At 42.9% G+C, this 20,454-nt stretch overlaps 1 protein-coding gene across 1 annotated transcript in view; it reads right to left on the reverse strand.

Annotated features, from left to right (window-relative positions):
• The window catches only part of ST5 (suppression of tumorigenicity 5), a 117,095-nt gene extending 97,411 nt beyond the window's left edge, over positions 1-19,684 (reverse strand). The window contains exon 1 of the mRNA XM_012803569.2: positions 19,436-19,684. The gene's annotated coding sequence lies outside the window, so the exon portion shown is untranslated. The remainder of the gene's footprint in view (positions 1-19,435) is intronic.
• Positions 19,685-20,454: the final 770 nt, after the last annotated feature.

Here is a 20,454-nt window from a genome sequence, read left to right on the forward strand (position 1 = left end):
GAGGCAGGAGACTCGCTTGAGCCCAGGAGTTGGAGGTTGCTGTGAGTTGTGATACTACGACACTCTACCAAGGGGAACAGCTTGAGGCTCTGTCTCCAAAAAAGAAAAAAAACAAAACTGCTGGTTAGATATCACTTCTAAATCATGTCTGAAAGGTATTTAGAGATACATTCTGAAGTATTTTTACAATTTTTTTTTTTTTTTTGCAGTTTTTGGCCAGGGCTGAGTTTTGAACACACCACCTCTGGCATATGGGGCCAGCGCCCTACTCCTTTGAGCCACAGGTGCTGCCCATTCTGAAGTATTTGTGGATAAAGTAGTATGGTGCCTGGAATTTGCTCCAAAAAGTCTAGTGGGGAAGAAGGAAGAGCAGTAGACAATAAAGAGTATTAGTACGGAAATAAAACGAGCTAGTTCACATGTTGATAATAGCTGGAGCTAGATGATGGATGTGGGGTGGTTATCTCCTTTTCTCTCCACTTTTGTTATGTTTGATATTTTCCATAATAAAAAGTTTTTAAAAACCATGTAAGTGAAAAATTAATGAGAAATAGTGCCAAAGGTCAACCACAGACAACCTCCTAGGCACAGAATGAAAACTATGATTTCACAATGAAGAGATCTAGCTGATCCTACTCTAACCAGTAAGCAAGTTTAGCATTAATAATAATGGGACAACCAGACATTATGTGTCTCTAATATGCTGTATCATTTATAATGGTTTTTCCCCCCCACAATGCTTAACCTAAAATTAATCAACTCTGTATCTAATTTAGTGTTTACAGAAAATCAGGAAAGGGAGGAACAATCTGAACAATAACCCCAAAGAAACAATCAGATAAATCCATAAAATGAAATGTGAATTCATGTTAATAAATAAGGTGGAGGATCTAAAACTGAATTCATCATTTCCCACTCTCCCTCCTCCTCCACTTTCAGTTTTTGTAAGTCATCACTAACTTTTCATTCTCCTCCTCACTCTAGGTCAATCTATCCACCAAGTCCTGAAAATTATGCCTCCTTCCTATCCTAGAGCACCTCCTCCATTCCCTGACACTCACTGCTTGACTTACTGCTGTAATCTCCAAGAAACTACCTCCTTGCTCTAGTTGTACTTCCTTCATATCTACTCTCTATACTTCTTCCTCCGCACCTTTCTAAAATGCAAATTTGACCATATCACTCCAGTGCTCAAATCCTTTGTAGCAGCTCGACTGGTCTCAGCAGTGCTTCCTGAAATGTGTTAAAAAACCGCAAAGCCCTCAGCTTATTACACGGTGCTCCTCCATCACAGTGGTAAATGGCACAAGATGTAAGCCATTCACGGCTCATTCTTTCACTCCTTCTCATTAGATCCAGGAGACAGTCTCCACTGACTACTGTCTTTATCTCTTGATAATCACTTTATAATCACTTGATAATATCTTTATGAGAGAAGACTTTCACAGGCAGCAGTATTTGGTTAAAATTTTAAAACATTATTTTTCATTTTCATTGTATTTAAGTTAAGAAGTTACTTTCTATACATGTATGGCAAGTAATATTAATTTTCCACTTTAAGAAAGTAAGATAATGTTTACTTTTAAAATACATTTAAGTTAGAAACTGAGGTGATTCTGGCCAGGCAAGGTGGCTCATATCTGTAATCCTAGCATTCTGGGCCAAGATGAGTGGATCATCTGAGCTCAGGAGTTCAAGACCAGCCTAAGCAAGAGTGAGACCTTGTCTCTACTAAAAATAGAAAACTAGCCAGTCTTCATGGCAGGCGACTATAGTCCCAGCTATTTGGGAGGCTAAGGCAAGAGGATCACTTGAGCCTAAAAGTTTTGAAGTTGCTATGAGTTATGATGCCACGTCATTCTACCCAGAGCAACCAAGCAAGACTCTGTCTCAAAAAAAAATAAATAAATAAAAATAAAAGAAAAAAAGAGGTGATTTAAACATTATGCAAATAACAATTCAGGTATTATTAAGCGGGACAGTAATACTGTGAATCTCAGGAAAAACTGCCCTATAACTTAAAAATGAAGTTTTTCTGTATGGTTGTGTTGATTTAAAAATAAGTCTATGAACTGATATCATCTCTACTTGAATCTGATGGGCCTTTGTGACTACCTTAGGAACAGAATGCAGCTTATGCTTTTAGGCTCAAGTGATCCTCTTGCCTCAGCCTCCTGAGTAGCTGGGACTACAGTCGCCAGCCATGAAACTTGGCTAGTTTTGCTATTTTTAATAGAGACAGGGTCCAAGGCTATGCAACCTCTGCCAGTCTCTCTGAGGGCATTCACTTTACAAGAAGGCTGTCATACCAGAGGGACGACAGGGTGTAGTAAGTGGAGGAGGAGGATATTGAGCAAGTGCTGGGGCCCCAGATGCTTGAGTTTTTCCCTCCCAGGGATCACACATGAGAAGAACTGAGCCTTCAGATCATTCCAGCCCCAGCTGCTGACTAATGAAAACTACATGAGAAAACCCCAAGTAAAACCCAGAACCATGACAGATAATAATAAAAGTATTGGCTGGGAATGGTGGATCACACCTGTAATCCCAACACTCTAGAAGGCTGAGGAGGGTAGATTGCTCAAGCTCAGGAGTTTGAGACCACCCTGAGCAAGAGAGAGACCCCACCTCTAAAAATAGTCATGCGTTGTGGTGAGCACCTGTAGTCCCAGCTACTCAGGAGGCTGAGGCAAGAGAATCGCTTGAGCCCAAGAGTTTGAGGTTGCTGTGAGCTATGACAACCTGGCACTCTACCAAGGGTGACAGAGACTCTGTCACAAAAAAAAAAAAAAAGTATTGTTTGAAGTGACTATTTTGGGGAGTGGTTTGGTAGGCAGGACATTGGCAGACTCAGCCTTTAAGAGTCTGGCCCCCAAGGCCTACTTCTGACGTCTGATCTTGACACTTCTCACTCTACCCTGCCAAATATAGCAAACATTACCCAGTGGGAGTTCCCTGCATACTTTGAACTTACAGCCTCACTCTGTCTTTTTGCACACAGACATGCCCTTCCCCACCTTGTCTACTTAAAAAAGAACTAGGTATCCTTCAGAATCAGTACCCATACCCTTTCCTCTGTGAAACCGTGCCCTTCTCTTCCTTGCTCTCCTCCCACCAGTGACTGTATAAATCCTTTCCTCCCTCCACAGGGTTGCAAAACTCACAGTACAGTATCCTGGCCTTTTCTATGTCTTGTCCGCTAAACTATTAAGTTCTATGAGTGAAGAGACTGCATGTCTATGTGCAGTTGGTTCTGCAGACATCACTGATCTGAAATATCAGTAGTTTCTCTTTCTGCTTCCTCGTGTAGCTTATTTCCACTAAAAACATTTATGTGTAAGACCTGGCTGGCAAAGCAGAACAGCTCAACCCTGCTCTTTCCAGTCCCTCAATTTCTAACTTCCAATCCCAGGATTTTACTCACACTCTGAGCCTTGAATGGAGTTCATGACCCTTAGGAAGAACAGCCCCAGGTTGATGCAGCACTAAAAGCTGCCTTTTAATAGTTGAGTGGGACCTTACTAGCTCAGTGTCTGGGACATTAAGTGGGTACTCTATAAACATTATTCCTCCTCCTGCTTTTACTTGAAAAGTCTTCCTGAATCTGTCTTCTAAGCAGCCACATTGCTTCACACTTTTTCCTGCTGCTCCCCTCACAAAGTCACCCCCTCTCGGGGTCTTAACACCCTTTTAGCCTTTGCCCCTTTGATGCTCTTTAGTACCAACCTACGCATCTTTAAAACACATTGGAGTCCCCCTCTCTGCTCCCACTTCAGCCAGGGTGAGTTCATCAAAGCAGGAATAATTCAAGGGAGAGGCCTCTGTGGCACAATATCCAGGTCTAGTGTGTTAACACAATTGTATGTGAGATTCACTGTAAAGTTTTTCAAAGGGATCTGATGCAATTATCCCCAAACATTAACAAAGGGGATTATGGCTGTGTCATGTATAGAATAGAAAACAAATAAAAAACAGGATTAGATATCAAAAGACTTGGGTACAATTTTTGATCTCCTATTCCTAGTAAAGGCTTCTTTTTCTGAAAAGTAGAACAGAAATGTTCCTTTAAAGTAGTTTTTTCAACCATTGTTATCTTACGGCACACTTGAACCTATAATTAAACCTCCACAGCACACTTAAATTATGTTGAGCAAAAAAAAAAAAAAAAAGGTTAAAAAATATATATATATATTATGGATTGAAATTCTTTTGAAAATAATTTAATGATTTTTAAAACTTTTCATGACACACTTAGGATCCTCTCACAGCACACTGGTTGAAAATCACTGCTTTAAAATGTTGTGGAAAATGGCCAGGTACAGTGGCTCACACCTGTATTTCTAGCACTCTTGGAGGCCAAGGCTGATGGATCCCTTTACCTCAGGAGTTCAAGACCAGCCTGAGCAAGAGTGAGACACCATCTCTAGTAATAACGGAAAAAATTAGCTAAGCATTGTGGCAGAAACCTATAGTCCCAGCTACTCAGGAGGCTAACACAGGAAGATCACTTAAACTTAGGAGTTTAAGGTTGCTGTATGTGAGAAAGGTTAATGCCATGGCACTCTAGTCTGGTCAACAGAATGAGAATCTTGTCTCAAAAAAAAAAAAAAAAGAAAGAAAAGAAAAGAAAAAGCCGGGCAAAGTGGCTAATACCTGTAATCCTAGAACTCTGGGAGGCCAAGACAGGTGGTTTGCTTGAGCTCATAAGTTTGAGACCAGCCTAAGCAAGAGGTAGACCCCCATCTCTAAAAAAAAAATAGCCAGGCATTGTGGTAGGTGCCTGTAGTGCCAGCTGCATGGGAGGCTGAGGCAAGAGGATCTTTGGAGCCTAAGAGTCTGAGCTATGATACCACGGCACTCTATCAAAGGGAACAAAGTGAAACTCTGTCTCAAAAAAAAAAAAAAAAAAAAAAGGTGAAATTATAAGAAAGTAAATATAAGTAGTCTCAACTCACTACAAACACTACAATGAAAATAAGTTTACAAATTTTACAGAAAAAACAAATTTAATAGAAAAAGGTTATTTTAGGTTTTTTTAATCAATAAAATTTAATTCCTACTTCATTCTTTAGAGAAAAATTAATTACAGTTCCAATGTAATTTTTCTGGAACCATAAAAACACTTTAAAACAGATATAAATTATCTTTGTAATTCTGATAAAGAAAAATTTTCAAATTATGACACAAAAGCCATAAAGAGAAGGGGAAAGCATTTGAAGGAAAATAGTATATATTTGCCTACATAAAAATATAAAACATGGGAAAGGTAAATAACTAGCAAAAATAAAAAAATTTTTAAGTCTTTTTTTTTTTTAACCGTGGGGAAAATTATCAGCAACACATGGCAAAGAGTCCTAACGTAATATGTATGTAAAAACTCTTACAAATACCCAAGAAAAAATAACTAAAGAGAAAAATGAACAACTGATTTGAGTAAAAAATTCTCAAAGGAATAAACACAATTGCCAGTAAGCATAAAAAGGTGTTAATCTCATTCATAATTGAAGAAATCCTATTTAAAGTAAGAAACCCTGTTTTACCTGACTGGCAAATATTTAAAAGAGTTATGGGCAGGCCAGTGGCTAATGCTGGTAATCCCAGCACTTTAGTAGGAGGCTGAGGCAGAAGGATCACTTGAGACCAGGAGTTCTACACCAGCTACAGTCCTAGCTCTGCCACCTTGCACACTCAGCAGTCTCACCTCTGAACTGCAAGGCACTTGGGAATGGATCCAAGTTCCCAGCCTGTGTGCCAAGAATGGGTCTTGGCTATGCAGACACAGTGACTCCTTTGACCCAGGGGTCAGTATTGCCTCAGGCTACCAGCAGCTTCTCCCGTTATCCCAGTGAGCCTTACAAAGATTAGGTTGGGCAGCCCTGGTCTTGGTAACCTTTAACTCCCCTTCCCACACTGAAACAGAATTCTATGGTTGTGCTGTACTCAGGAGGGAGCTAAAGAAAAGGAGACTCTTGGGGGAAACCTAAGAGCCACTGACCTTGAAGGAAAATGAAGGCTCTCCTCACAATGGAAGAATTCAAAAAGGATTTGAGAACCAATAGTGCCAAGGAAGAGAGGGCAGCTTATATTTACTAACTCCGATGGCTCACCTGAAGCTATGGGTGACACCTGAAGCTACAGTGTTGAAGTAGACAGCAAGGGGTGATACCTGGTGCCATGCTCTGAGACAACCCAAGGTCACTTGCTTGGGCAACAACAAGTAGAAAACCCGGTCTCTTTGGGAAGAGGAAATGAGGCCCATGAGAGTAAAAGTCAAGTGAAATCCTCTCTTCCAGGTGTTCTTAGCCTTTCAACTGCCAACTGTGGACTTTGCCCTTGAAATTTAATTCCTGAACTAAAGAGATAATCTCCCAGGCACTCCTGTGTAAACTTGGCTAATCAATAGAAATACACTCAGTGCCTAGCCTGCTTGTAGTCCTTGAAACAGTCCTGCCAAACAGGAGGCTATGCTGAAGGGCAGGGGGAAGCTATTCCTGGCATAAATGTCACTTAGTTCATCCTAATGAAATCAAGTGTCCAGGATGGGCTTTTTCCAAAGATCAGACAAACAGCTGTTTAGACATAAGCATACACCTAAAATTCATCCAGAAGTGACATGGACATCATGAGAAATGTCACTGAATAAAGGGCTCAGACCTTTACCAGGTTTTGTTGATGTTATAGGGTAAACTACCCAAGAATATCAAAGTAGACTTCTAGACATGAAATTCCAGGTTAGTAAAAGAAAGCACGCCCATTAACATCTGGCTATCATGCTGTAACTGGCATCTTAGCTGTAAGCCTCTCAAGCAATAGTTCTCAAAGCTCAGTTCCCAATCAGTAACGGCATCATTACTCCCAAACATGTTAAAAATGCAAATTCTCAGACCTACTTAACCAGAAACAAGCTCTCCAGATGAGAATGGTGCACGTTTGAATCCTAACCCCCTGCTCCAAGGCTCCAGAAAATTCTGTAATCTGAAGTTCAGATCACCCCCCACCCAACTCCCTTTATTTTCTGCTCTTAATGAATTTCAAGGGGCTAGAATATCACCTCTCCAATTACACCTGTAAGACAGGCAAGTTTCTGCCTGCTCCACTTCCATCCTCCACACGGTCTCATAGGTTTCTCTTCTATTCTACGCCAAATCCAACTGTGTTCCTTTCCTGCTTTCAAAAGAACAGTAATTCCCCAATTTCTGGATGATTCAAGTCCTTCCAGATCTGACCGTCGCCAGTCTTTTCAATGTCCTCTCTAACCCATCTGTGTGTCCTGCTCATCAGTGACTCATAATGTCTACTCAGTGAATCAGTGCTAAAGACAATCTGAAAAACACCCTCTAAAAGAATCTTCCCCACCACATATCTTTTCCTTCAGAAGCAAGGTAGTTACTGAAACAGACAGGAATAGAGAAGGCAGGAAAGCAAAATCCAATTACTTAGCAAAGAAATTCCTCTGTGTGTCAGGCTTTTATGCTAAATCTGAATTTCAGTCTCACCCTGCTCTGCCCTTCACAAACTATTCCATCTGTGCAGTCTAACTAGGCTGAACACAGACCTCATGAACACTGAGGAGTGAGGGTTTATAAACACCCCACACATTTTCATTTCAGAGTCCTTGATTTATAGCATCTAAATAGGATCAGTTCCTTTAAGAAAAGAAGCATCTATCAAGAGAAAACAGTCAATGTTCAATTTCCCAGAACTGGAAAGTGTAACCTGATAAATTTCTTTCCTTAAACATTTCCAACAAACTTGGAAACTCTAGAAAAGAGCTGTATGCTGAGAAATCAGGGTTTATTTATAAACATTAGTTTACTGATAAAATACAGAAGCAAAATCCATCTTCCTACTATAAAATAGGAAGTGTCACAATCTGAGATTCTTGTGGAGTATGAAAGAGAAAGGCCACTGTCCTTCCTGCCCAGTTGAAAAGAGGTAATTCAGGCTATTTCCAGGTCTTGCTACACAATCCCCCCCATAAACCCCAATTCTCATTATAGACTAGCATTCTCAGTATTTAACCAGTTTCCCCCTTCAGAGAAAGTTGAAAAAAATTTATTCAACTCCACGAACACTCAAAATCTATTCTAGCTTCCAACAGATAGAAAGGAGAACATGACGGTAAATAGCATATAACAAGGCCAGGTGTGGTGGCTCATGTCTGTAATCCTAGCACTCTGGGAGGCCGAGGCAAGAGGATCCATTGACCTCAGAAAGTTCAAGAATAGCCTGAATAAGAGCAAGACTCTGTCTCTACTAAAAATTAAAAAAAAAAAATTGGCCAGGTGCTGTAGCAGACACCTGTAGTCCAGGCTACTTGGGAAGCTGAAGCAGGAGAATCACCTGAACCCATGAGTTTGAGGTTGCTGTGAGCTAGGCTAATGCTATGGTACTCGAGCCAGGCAAGACAGTGAGATACTGTCTCAGAAAACAAAACAAAAAAATAAAAAACAATTTAGAGGAAAAAAAATTCATTAACTATTCTAGATAACTAAGAGGAGCTGCATTTGACATACCAATCAGAATGGGGGTATAGAAAGAGCACATGCTTTGGAATCACACAGACTTAGATTCGGATTTTAAGCAAGTTAGCCATTCTGAGTTCCTACAGATGTCTAAACATCAAAAAATCAACTCACAGATTATTGAAACGATTTATTAAAATGATGTAAATAAAAATGCATGGTATAACACACTGTCTAGAATAATCATTATACTCACGATATGCCATAAATCTAGAATCTGCAGAAAATTGTAAAATACATATTGCTTGACCCCAAGAATTATGCAGAATATATTCATTCAACTTCCTTTAGCTAAGCAGCTACTGTCCATGCCCACTCCAGATCCCTTCTGTTTCCCCATATTCTTTTTGATTCTTCTCAAGTCATCTCACAGGTTTCTACGCCTTCCCCCAAGTTGTGCCACATCTTATACCCTGACATCCACTTCCTCACTATATTGTAACAATGATGACTTCATTTATGTCCTTTCAACATGTCAAGCTCTTTCTCACCTCATAGCTTTCCCTCTGCTGTTTGCTCTTCCAGGAATGTACTTTCCCCAGATCTACACATTCACAGCTTCCTCTTGTCCTTGAGTTCACAGCTCAAACGTCATTCTCAGACAGGCCTGTTACTCTGCAGTCCTGCTACTCTCTCTTTCACATCACCATCAGTTTCATCATAGCTCATTTCATTATTTTTCATCACTAGAAATCCAGTGTGCTATATCCATTGTACCACAGAACCACCTTTGCATTATTATTTTTCTTCTCATCCATTGATTTATTTACTTGTTTGCTGAAATGCTTCCCAATTATATTTTAAGTTCCACAACAAGGACTTTACTGTCTTGGTTACCTCTATGTCCTCAGCATATACAACAGAATTTAGAACAAAATGGCTACTCAATATCAATATGTATTTATGAATGAATTAACTAATTCAGTTTCTGAAACAAGGGACGCAGAGTTGGATCTCCTCTCCCCTTCTTCCTGCAACTAACTAGTGACTCAGATCCCACAGAAAGACTATAAATTAAAAAGAGGAAAGGGCTAGATGGTGGCTCAGCCAATAATCCTAGCACTCTGCGAGGCCAAGGTGGAAGGATCACATGAAACCAGGAGTTCAAGACTAGCCTAAGCAAGAACAAGACCACATCCCTGCAAAAAATAGAAAAATTGGCTGGGGTTGGTGGCACACATGCCTGTAGTCCCAGTGACTCAGGAGGCTGAGCAGGAGGATTGCTTCAGCCCAAGAATTTAAGGCTGCATTGAGATTGATGAAGCTACTGCACTCTAGCCTGGAGTGACAGAGCACTGCTCTGTCCCCCCACCACCCCTAAAAAAGAAGGAGGAGAGAAAAGGCCAAGGATTAACCCCTGAGGAATACCAACAAATAAGTTCACCCCAACTTCCCCAATGACAAAACATTAATTGCTTTCAGGAACCCAGGAAGACCACACAGGGATTGCAGCCTCCATAGTCTCCTATTCGACAGCTTCCCAGAAGCAGCTCAACTTCTTGCAACAAAGCCATGTAAACGTCCGGCCATACATGTCTCTCAGGTAAAAAGAAGTCTAGATAGCATTGCTTTCAAAACCCCACCTGGGTTTACTATACAGTTGTGGGTTCTGAGATTGGGAGCTGGGGGATGGTTTTCTATTTCCATTTAATGAGATTTAAATAAAACAAAAATTCCCAGTTGTTTTCTTTTTAACTTGATCCCTGCCACTTCCCCTTGGGCACTAACTTAGAGTTGAATTAACAAAACTCACAGTCCCTCTCACCATAAGTATCCTCACAACTGGCTCTTCCAACACAGCTGAGTTATAACTCAACCCTGAGCATCAGTGATGACTCAAACCCAGAGAGATAGGGACTCATAAAGGGCAGTGTTGCCCATTCCATTTATGCCTGAACCTAAAGAGATGAGTCAATCAGAGGTTTACAGGCAGGCAAGGAAAACAAGGAACTTCAGTTTCTTTCCTTTCCAGAATCCAAAGCCTCATTCTCTAAACACAGCAGCCAGTCAAGCTACAGACTGCAAACCAAGCTCAGTTCCATTGCCAAGCTCATCTCAGCTATCCTAGCTATCTTCCTCTTGCACTCACATATCACGCTTTTTTTTTTCTTTTAAGAGACAGGGTCTTGAGTGGCACCCATAGCTCAGTGGGTAGGGCGCCAACCACATACACCGAGGCTGGCAAGTTTGAACCCAGCCCGGGCCAGCTAAAACAACGACAACTGCAACAACAAAAAAATAGCCGAGCACTGTGGCAGGCGCCTGTAGTCCCAGCTACTTGGGAGGCTGAGGCAAGAAAAGTGCTTGAGCCCAAGAGTTTGAGGTTGCTGTGAGCTATGACACCACAGTACTCTATCAAGGGCGACAGCTTGAGACTCTGTCTCAAAACAAACAAACAAACAAACAAAAGAGACAGGGTCTTGTTATCTCACCCACACTGGAGTGTAGTTGCTATTCACAGTCATGATCACAACTCACTATAGCCTCAAACTCCTGGGCTCAAGCAATCTTCCTGCCTCAGCCTCCCAAACAGCTGGGACTACAGGCACACATCACTGTGCTCAGCCCACACTTCTTTATAATTAATTGCTGGGGTCAGTCAAGGCCTTTAATTTCTTTTCCCTATTTTCATTCCTTTTTGCCAAGTGACAAAGTATATACACACATAGTCAGACCTTCTTGTCTTGAGATCTTTGAAAATGAGCACAAAAATCCACGTGTTGCTTCTACACCCCTTGGTCTTCACCATCTTTTAATTACCCCATTAGAATACAGAATACATGGTAGGTCAAAATTGCTAATAAACTAATTGTGAGGAAGATCCTAGCATAATTTTGTATCAAGGAAACTTATCACCAATACAGAATATGGGGCATAGTTTTGTATGTACCATCAGGCCTGAGCTTCTCCTGATTATTTAGGGAGCTACTGTAGAATCTAAGCTGCTGCCTATGGGAGCCTACAGAAGTAAAAATGCAGAAAAAGTAGAATGCTTGACCCTAATTTGTAGAGTTTGGTCTTCTAAAGCAAAAATAACCTTAAATTATAAACAGCCTCACTCAAAGAGAAAATCTGTGAAGCATCTACTTCCAGGAACTCCCCATTCTGCCCTAGGCCTGTCTGGGCTCAGTAGGCCTATAAATTGGCACTGTTGATATGCCCTTTCCAGGCTATATTTCAACAAGAGATAACAACAAAGCTGAGAGCTTTGGTAGCACTCAAAAGAGATTTGAAGGACTTAAAACACACTGCTAAATTTGGCAACAAAAGTTCCTGTTTCTTGCAGTTGGAAAAGGAAATCTCTTTATAATTATACTTGTAGATAAGGAGCTACTCATTCTTTTTAGAAACAGATTAGAACCTCCTCATCCCAATCCACCACTCTTCTGGGAGTGGTCTGAGTGATCACTCCTAAGGCAAGTCTCACTGGGGGCTGGAATCAAGCTATGTCTTGCAAAGATAAAGTTCCAGCACCAGGAGCTTACTTTGATGCCTCCTACTGCCTTAGCCATGACCAACTGCCCAGAGACATTCAACATTCTTCATTAGCTGCAGCCCTCTGTCTCCCTCAGCCTCCTGTCTGACCTCCCACCTTTCATCTTGCTCTTTGACCCATGGTCTGCCATGTCCTACCCCAGTGCCAGACAATGTACATTACTCCTCAGATTCGGTCCTTAGTCTAAGCCTAGATGCTTCTTTGATTTGCCCAGATTCCCCCTCTGGGTTATATATTTCTTTACAAAAGCAAGGTGTAAGACCTGTGATCTATGTGTTGATTGGGGGACGCTTATCACTGCTCTGCTGATAACTAGGTATCAGCTCAAGACACAGAGGAAGGGAATGGACATTGCCTCACAGTTCTCAGCATTATAAACCCAACCGACTAGCCACAAAGAAACAAACACTGCTTGGTTTACACCGGAATAATAAATGTAACAATAATTGTTAACATTTTATTCAGCAACAAGGTAGGAAGAACTATTCTAGGTACTTTACATTTAGGCTCACTACAGCCCTACAGGATAACACCACAATTTTACATAAGGGGAACTAGAGCATAGGCAAGTAAAGTAATTCATCTTGGAGCTAGTAAATGGCAGGGGAAGAATTTTTTCAGATCCCAGGCTCTAAACATTACTCTCTTACTGGATGGCTCCTAAAACACACAGGTCTGTCTTTAGACACCAGAAAAAACTGGCTCTGCCATTTTTCCCCACTGAGAGATGGAAACAGCGATGGCAATATTTATTCACAAGGCTTGTCTAAGTCTATGGAGCAAAACAAGTAAGTACCCCAAACATCTGTTGACCAAAATTCTCCCAGGGGCACAAGTGAAATCTACCTTTTTTCTTACGGACTTGCCAGCCCTTCTGGCTTACTAAGGGCTGAGATCTTACAATTGTTGTAACCATGCCCTAAACATCTGAGAACAAATTTCCAGTCTCCAAGTTCTGGGAACCTAGTCAAAATGCTTCCTAGAATCCAATCAATGGGGTTAAAAAAAAGTCACTCAAATATATTCACTAAGTACATATGTTGACCACTTGGGGAAATGAGAAGTATACGATATTTGGCCTTTTCCTTGTTGCAAGAATCAGGGCCTGCGTTTGCTGTCTTGCTCTGTAAGCCTCTATCTTGCTCTTACTCCATAAATCCATCTTTCTCTTTCTCAATAAACTTTATGTCATGCTTGCCTAAAAAAAAAGTATACAACACTATACTTAATTTTATACAAATTTATAGAATCTAGTTGGAAAACTAGGAAGACACATCTGAAAAGTCAAGTCAGAATGTCAATGAGAACCTTCAATCCTTATCTTCTACTTTCTAAAAGAAATTAATGCCTAGAGAAGCCAAGTTACCTCCCTAAGGTCAGCCAGCAAGTCAGAGATGGAGCCAGAACTAAAATTCAGATCTGCTGACTGAAGGCCTTCTGCTGTATGCACACAAGAATGAGTATACATACATGTTGAGGGCATATGTGTGTCCAGATCTGAGCTGTATGCTCTACATAAATGAACTCATTTAACTAATACAGTGGTTCTCATCTTCCTAATGCCACGACCCTTTAATATAGTTCCGCATGTTGTGGTGACCTCCCCAACCATAAAATTATTTTCATTGCCACTTCATAACTAATTTTGCTACTGTTATGAATCGTAATGTAAATATCTGATATGCAGGATGTATTATCATTGTTACAAAGGTTGAGAATCACTAAACTAATATAACAACCCTTTGAGATGGATAATATTATTACCTCCAGTTTACAGATGATGACACTGAGGTTTACAGAGAGTAACTCACCACAGGTCCACAGATACAGGAAAAGCCAAGTCTGATGTGCTAAGTGGAATCTAAAAGGGTATAAGGACAGTATTCATGGAGAGGAGGGCTAGAATGGAAGCCTGTGTCCAGAGCACCGACAGCAGCTTATGAAGGGCCTCCAAGCCAGGCTGAAGACCTCATGGGTTTCCCTGGGCCAGCCAGCAAGAAAAGCACAGGTGAGAAGTGGTTCTGGATGGATGGGTCTTCCCTGTCTATGGGGGCCAAGCATCCAAGCACCCAACAACAGGATAAAGACGAACCTGTGAAGCAGGGCTGAGAAGGACCACCTCAGGGACTCTCCTGGGGTCTTGAAAGAAAGATGAACAAATGCAAAGTATAAGCTAATCTAAAGGACCGATCTGGTTTGTTTCTAATATAGTAACACCAACCTGATGGAGAGATACCTGCCCTATTCTCTTCAAACTACTGCTCTAATAATAATGGGAAAAGGATACTATGGATAATAATGGAATAGACTGAACACTTACTAATGGATAATAATGGAAAAGACTGAACACTTACTATGGGCTATTTACACCCATTTCATTTAGTCCTCACCACAACTCTAACAAGTTAAGTACTATTATTGTATCCATTTTACAAATGCCACAGAGAAAACTAAGGCCCAAAGAGTCTGCACCAGTGGTACCAAAAGCAAACGAACAAGGGTATCAACCCCAATGCCCACGACCCCCACTTTCCCAGGGATTGTGAGGATCTGAGCACCCTGGAAGCAGGCCAGCTTTCTGCTAAATTGCAAAGGCCTCCTAGGTCAGCCCCTCTATCCATCATCCCTGCTGTCCCTGAGAACTTCCTTTCCCCTAGTCCTCTCGTCCAGGGCCTCTCTTATTTTCTTCCTAGTAGCCTTCTTCCTGTTTCATAACCCTCAGTTTATCTCATTTTCCCCAAACAGTCCTCCATCCACTCTGCTGCTGCCTATTACTCACTCTCCAGTTGACATATGACGACAACAGGTCACCCAGAAGAGGAGTTTGGATCTTTAAAAAACTGGAGTGGTTTTGTAACAAACCCTTAGCAACAAGTCTGCGTTGGTTAAGAAGGCTTCATACTCTCATTGCATATAATTCATAATTCACCCTTTTACAGAGACAGAGATACCTAACATTTAGGCAGTTTTTAGATGAGAAGAGTATTGCGATAGTTTCAAACAGCCTCCCCAACAACAGAATATTCATATCAGAGCCAAAGAGAATAAAAGAAAGGATCTTTGGAGAAATTCTTCAATAAAGTAGTCTAGACGCATGTAACACTCTCTTCTCCCCTCAACACACACACACACACACACAAACACATACAGGAAAGTTTTCTAGGGCCTATGACTAGAAATACAGACTCCACAAATTTTTTTTTTTTTTTTTTGTAGTTTTTGCCCAGGGTTGGGTTTGAACCCACCACCTTTGGTATATGGGGCTGGAGCCCTACTCCTTGAGCCACAGGTGCCGCCGATTTTTTTTTTTTTTTTTTGACAGAGTCTCACTATGTCACCCTCAGTAGAGTGCTGTGGTGTCACAGCTCACAGCAACCTCTCACTCTTCAACTTAAGCAATGCTCTTGCCTCACTCTCCCAAGTAGCTGAGACTACAAGCACCCACCACAACGCCCAGTTATTTTTTGTTGTAGTTGTCATTGTTGTTTAGTAGGCCTGGGGCCAGGTTCAAACCCACCAGCCCAAGTGTATGTAGCCGGCACCAAGCCCTCCACATTTTTTCTATCAGCCCAACATTATGTGGCATGCTCCCCTAACACACATGCACCTAGTATTTCCCCCACCCACCCACCCACCCACTGAGACAGATGTACACAGCATCTCCCCTGCAGGATAAAACAGATGCACAGTCTCCCTCCCCACCCCCAGAGGAAAGCACACACCAATACGAGTTTTCCCACGGGCTTTAAGGAGGAATCTCTGCAGACTATGCCAGATGGTCTTTTTTTATTTTTTCTTTCATGCCCTCCTGGCCCCTTTTCCACTTTCCATGGCCCCTCTAACTCAAAGAACTCCATTATCTGCCTGCAGATTTCTCTTTCCCCTCCCTGCAGCTTGCCCTAAACATACCCTCCTCCCAAGCCCATGTTGAGACACAGAAGGAAGCAAAGCCAGAGCACTGAAGGGCTGCCGTCTGGCTTCCCCCAGGCTCATATATGTATTCTCTTTACTGGCCTGTCTCAGCAACTCTCTTAGACCCAAGAGTGGACACGAGGCGTCACTAGGGCAGTGAAGGCTAACAGCTAGAGAAGCAGCAGGAAGGAAGATGAACTCTTCAGTCCCTCAGCCTCACCTGACCACAGGCAGGTGCTTTCGGAGGCCCAAAACTCAAACCGTCCCACCTTCTTCAGGTACCATGCAGACCTCTCCAAAGTAGTTCTTAGACTCAGACAATGTCAGGAATGGGGCAAAGCCTCTCTTAGTTCTATGCCAGCAATGTGGCCATGACACTTGGTGTCTGGGGTACCCCCCTGAAACTATGTAAGCTGCCCCTCGTTTCAGGGAAAGGGGACAAGCCAGGAGAATTGATGGTACTCTTGGCCTGTTCTCCAAGGTATTTCAAAGTTTCAACTTCCCTGGATGACTGATTATTCTTATTTCAGAGAGAGGGAGACCAATGGGAATATATGCAGGAAGGGGAGTAGAAGATGGGGGAGAGAAGGAGTGAGAACAGCAATGTTACTTTTTAATCCTTAAGGAACACAGAAGGATCCAATCTATGACTCAGCTCTGAGAAACTGGACTAATGGGAAGTAGGGAACAGCAGCAGTCCCAATCTAAGCTGTGGACAACTTCTTCTTGCGGCCTTAGAGGCTGTTGTGACTCAGCTCACCTCTAAGGGAGCTCTGCTATTTCAGAAAACAAAAATTCCCCTATTCCAGGACTGCTCAAGGACTTCTTCCCAGGCACCTTTCCCCTGTCCTACAGTAAAGGCTCAGGCTGTGAGCGGGCTTGTATGCCATATGCCCTATACACTCACTGAGGACAGATCTGGGGCAACCTTGCCTAGCACCTCCCCTCCCCTGCTTGGCACAGTCCCACAGCATATCAAGTATCTCTGCCCTTGGAATTCCCACTTCCTTGTTTCTTTCTTTTTTGTTTCCTCCTAAACTATAGCCTCATGAGTTCCTGAAAAAGCTGCCCAACCCCCAAAGATGATTTCACAGCAATAACACTTCCTACCAGTTAGAACCCTGCCTTCCAAACCCAGCTCCCCCCTTTGCCTGCTCAAAAGTTTCCCCCAGCAAAACCTAACAGGATGAGGGAACCAGGCCTGGCACTCAGGAGAACCTTTTCCCAGCTTCTGAGACATACGACATTATAATTACCAAGTAGCTGTGGGACACTAGAAAAGTGATAGGTCTCTTGGTATCCCTCTCCTTTATGCTTTATAAAATATATCAGTCAGGTGACCTAAGGAAAGCCTGATTTGTGAAGGATCATTAATAAGGCTCAAAATCTATGGTTAACATCACTTGTATTAAACGTCCCAACCTAAGAAGCACTATTTGTTTCCCTAAGCTCTTGAAGAAGTCTTTCAAGGTTTTTCTCACTTTTATTTATAAATGCAAATGAGAAGAATGCATTTCACAAATGGGAGAATCAGAATAGAGAGACAAAGTGACTTTCCAGAAGAGAGCTGGGCCATTCCTCAAGCTTCAGTTCATAACGTGTTACATTATAGAGGACGTGACTTGTCTAAAACTACTTTCATTTGCCTTAGCATAAAAAAAAAAAAAAAAAAACTACTTTCATAGAAATTATCTCATCTGCTCTTCCCAATGGTCCTGTAAAGCTGTTATTATCATTATCTCCATCTCACAGTTAATACCCTGAAGTTCCTATTAGTTAAGGGACTTGCCCACAGCCACCCAGCTGGTAAGTAGCAGAATCTGGCCAATGGATACCAAGTACACCAACTCCAAATCCATTATACTTTCTGCTACGGCAAAAGAAAGAGCACTAGCTCCTAAAACTGAATCTCTGCTAGCTCTCTGAACAGGTGTAGGGACGGTAAAACTGGAGGAGCCCCAACCCCACCTGAGATTCTGGCATTACTTTGTCCACTGCAGGGCCCGCCAGCTCAGAGAGTCTGCCTCCTCACAGCCCACCTTTAATCCCAATCAGCAGAGTTAGGTCACAGCCATCTAGTAAAATGCAGCTTTCAACCCAGCAGAGAACCTCTGGAGTGTAGTAAAAGAAGAAATAAGTTCAGAAGTGGCCTGTCTGAGGTCCAAGGCCACTGAGTTCACCGTTGTGGACCCCCAGGCCACAATGCTGATGCATACACGTACTCACTCAGAGAGAGCCAGAATCAGGAACATGGCCAGTGCTTGCACTGGCAAGCTGACCCGAAGTTAATCAGAATGCCCCCTCATTGTTTGCCAGAATACAAAAGACATTCTGTTCAGAAAGTTCATGAAGAAAAACTGAAGAGCCAGGACAGCAGCTGTTCTCTCATCCCACAGAGAAACCAAAGGCATTCCCAAACTTCCCTGAGGCCAAAAAGTAAATTTAAGATATAAGCCTGCTCAAGCAGAAATGCATCTCCTTATGGGTGTCCCCCATGGGAAATGTCTGCTGCATTCATCTTCCTAACAGTATTACTGACAACCTAGCTACTCTATCACCTATAAAACTGCCTTTCCAGAAAAGTCCCCTTTCCCAGGCCACACCGAGCACATCACACCACTCCTCTAGGTCAGAGCAAGTTTTACCAAAACTTAGCAGAATCCCCAAGCAGAAGGACCGCACAGCACAAACGCTGTGTATTCTAAGATTTGGTTAAAATATTAACCAAAGGAATCCATCCAGCAGAGCCACAGTGCCTCATGGCCCCTGGCTCTGAGCAGCTGCCGCTGAGAGCTCTCTCTCAGACATCTGGATAAGAAACCTCTTTGCAGCCCCCTGCCCCAAGACAGGTCCCTCACACCTCAGCAAAGCCTGTGATCAATCGAACTCATTAATAAGGGAGGGCAGTTTGCTTCTTCTCAAGCTACGTACCTGGTAGGGAGAAAATGCAAGACCCCAGCTATGACAGTCCCTCCATCCTAATAAATGTTCCAGAGGGTCCTGGAACTCATTGCAGGCTCCTGGCTAAGCTTAATTAGCCTTTTTTTTTTCCATTACAGGTCAGACACAGCAGCACCAAGAGGCAAAACAGATAGTGTTCACTATGACAAACCAAGCTACTCAAAAGACACTGGAGTTTCCCTGTAAGAGCTATAAAACACTGTTGGAGTGATAATAACTCATTTTTTTTCAACATAAAAGATTCTTCCTGTTAAAATACCCTGTGCCTTTGTGCTAAGTAAAAGTAAAACGATGTTTTTTAGAGTGAAGCCTGAACACCTCAGATTCAGCAAGAGTGAGATCAGCTAGATTTGCAAAGTCAAGAAAATTGGCTGTTTCCCTCCTCCTTAAGCTAATAGAATCCAACTGTTGGAGCATGACATCATTCCTGAGCCCCAAACCCAGAGCAGAGTGTACAGACACTCGCCTGCCTCCTAGCAAACAGCCTAAGACCAGAGCCAGGAAAGGAGGCAAAACAATTCAAGCCTAGAGCTGCCCTTACCTGAAAATCCCGGTGCTTTCCTGCCCACTCCATTCTCAGCAGAGGCTGGCTCACCCCACAGTCGGTTAGGGAGCCCAGGGCCCCAAGATCCACTGCTTAAGCTCCGATACCTGCTGTGAGCTTCCCACAGCTCCTTCCTCTGACCTTTCGTGGCGCTCCTTTCAGCCAAGTGAGCAGAGCACTGCTAGCAGGCCAGGCCAGTTGTCATGGAGACCCTGTCCTGCCAGGCGGCGCACACAGCAGCTTGCTTGCTGTAGGCTCTCACTCCAGCACGCAGACTCTCTTGAGCTCTCCCCCACCCCCCGCCACCCCCACTGTCTCTGTCTCTCAGTGTCTGTCTGTCTCTCTCTCAGCTTTGGAAGGCTTCTATGAAACAGCACTGTCTTTTGATCAGGCATTCCACTCCTCCTACCTCTCTTCCAGTCAATTAGGGGCTCTGGACTGCTCCTGGGAACTTGCTTGAATAACTCAAAGGGAAGACGGGAAAAGACAGTAAGTGGACTTGTTTTCCTCTCCTCCCATGTCTCTTTTTTTTTATAACTTGGAAGAATCACGGCTGGGAGGAGGGAGGAAGGAGAGAGCTGGAGGATTGGAGGGGAAGCAAGCCCTTCCTCTGGGTCGTGAAGGTAGGAGGGACCCTGATGCACTGCCTTGACTTGTTTGTGCACTTGGGATTTTCCGGGCAGCAGTTGGGGCGGAAACACACTCGCATCCGAGGAGCTCGCCTGGACTGGCCTCTCTGCTTACCTTGCTGCCTGTCCAGGATGTGGTGATGGCTTTAACCAGTGCAGGGACTCATGGTACTAGTGCTGATGCCTAAGTAGTCTCTCATCTTCCTGCAATGGAGAGGAAAGACACAAGATCAGGATCAGAGTCCCTGGCAAGTTCAGAGTCAAAGCCCAAGCAACAAACATGATACAAGCACAACCTTGACCCTCTGCCTGGCTTGGGGCCTGCAACTAAAGCCCAGGGTACTGAGGACAGAGTAGGCCCTCTCTAAGTTTGGGCCCTTGCCCCCT

Source organism: Otolemur garnettii, unplaced genomic scaffold (assembly GCF_000181295.1).
Source record: "Otolemur garnettii isolate 467f Iridium unplaced genomic scaffold, OtoGar3 scaffold00001, whole genome shotgun sequence".
Classification (NCBI taxonomy): Eukaryota; Metazoa; Chordata; class Mammalia; order Primates; family Galagidae; genus Otolemur; species Otolemur garnettii.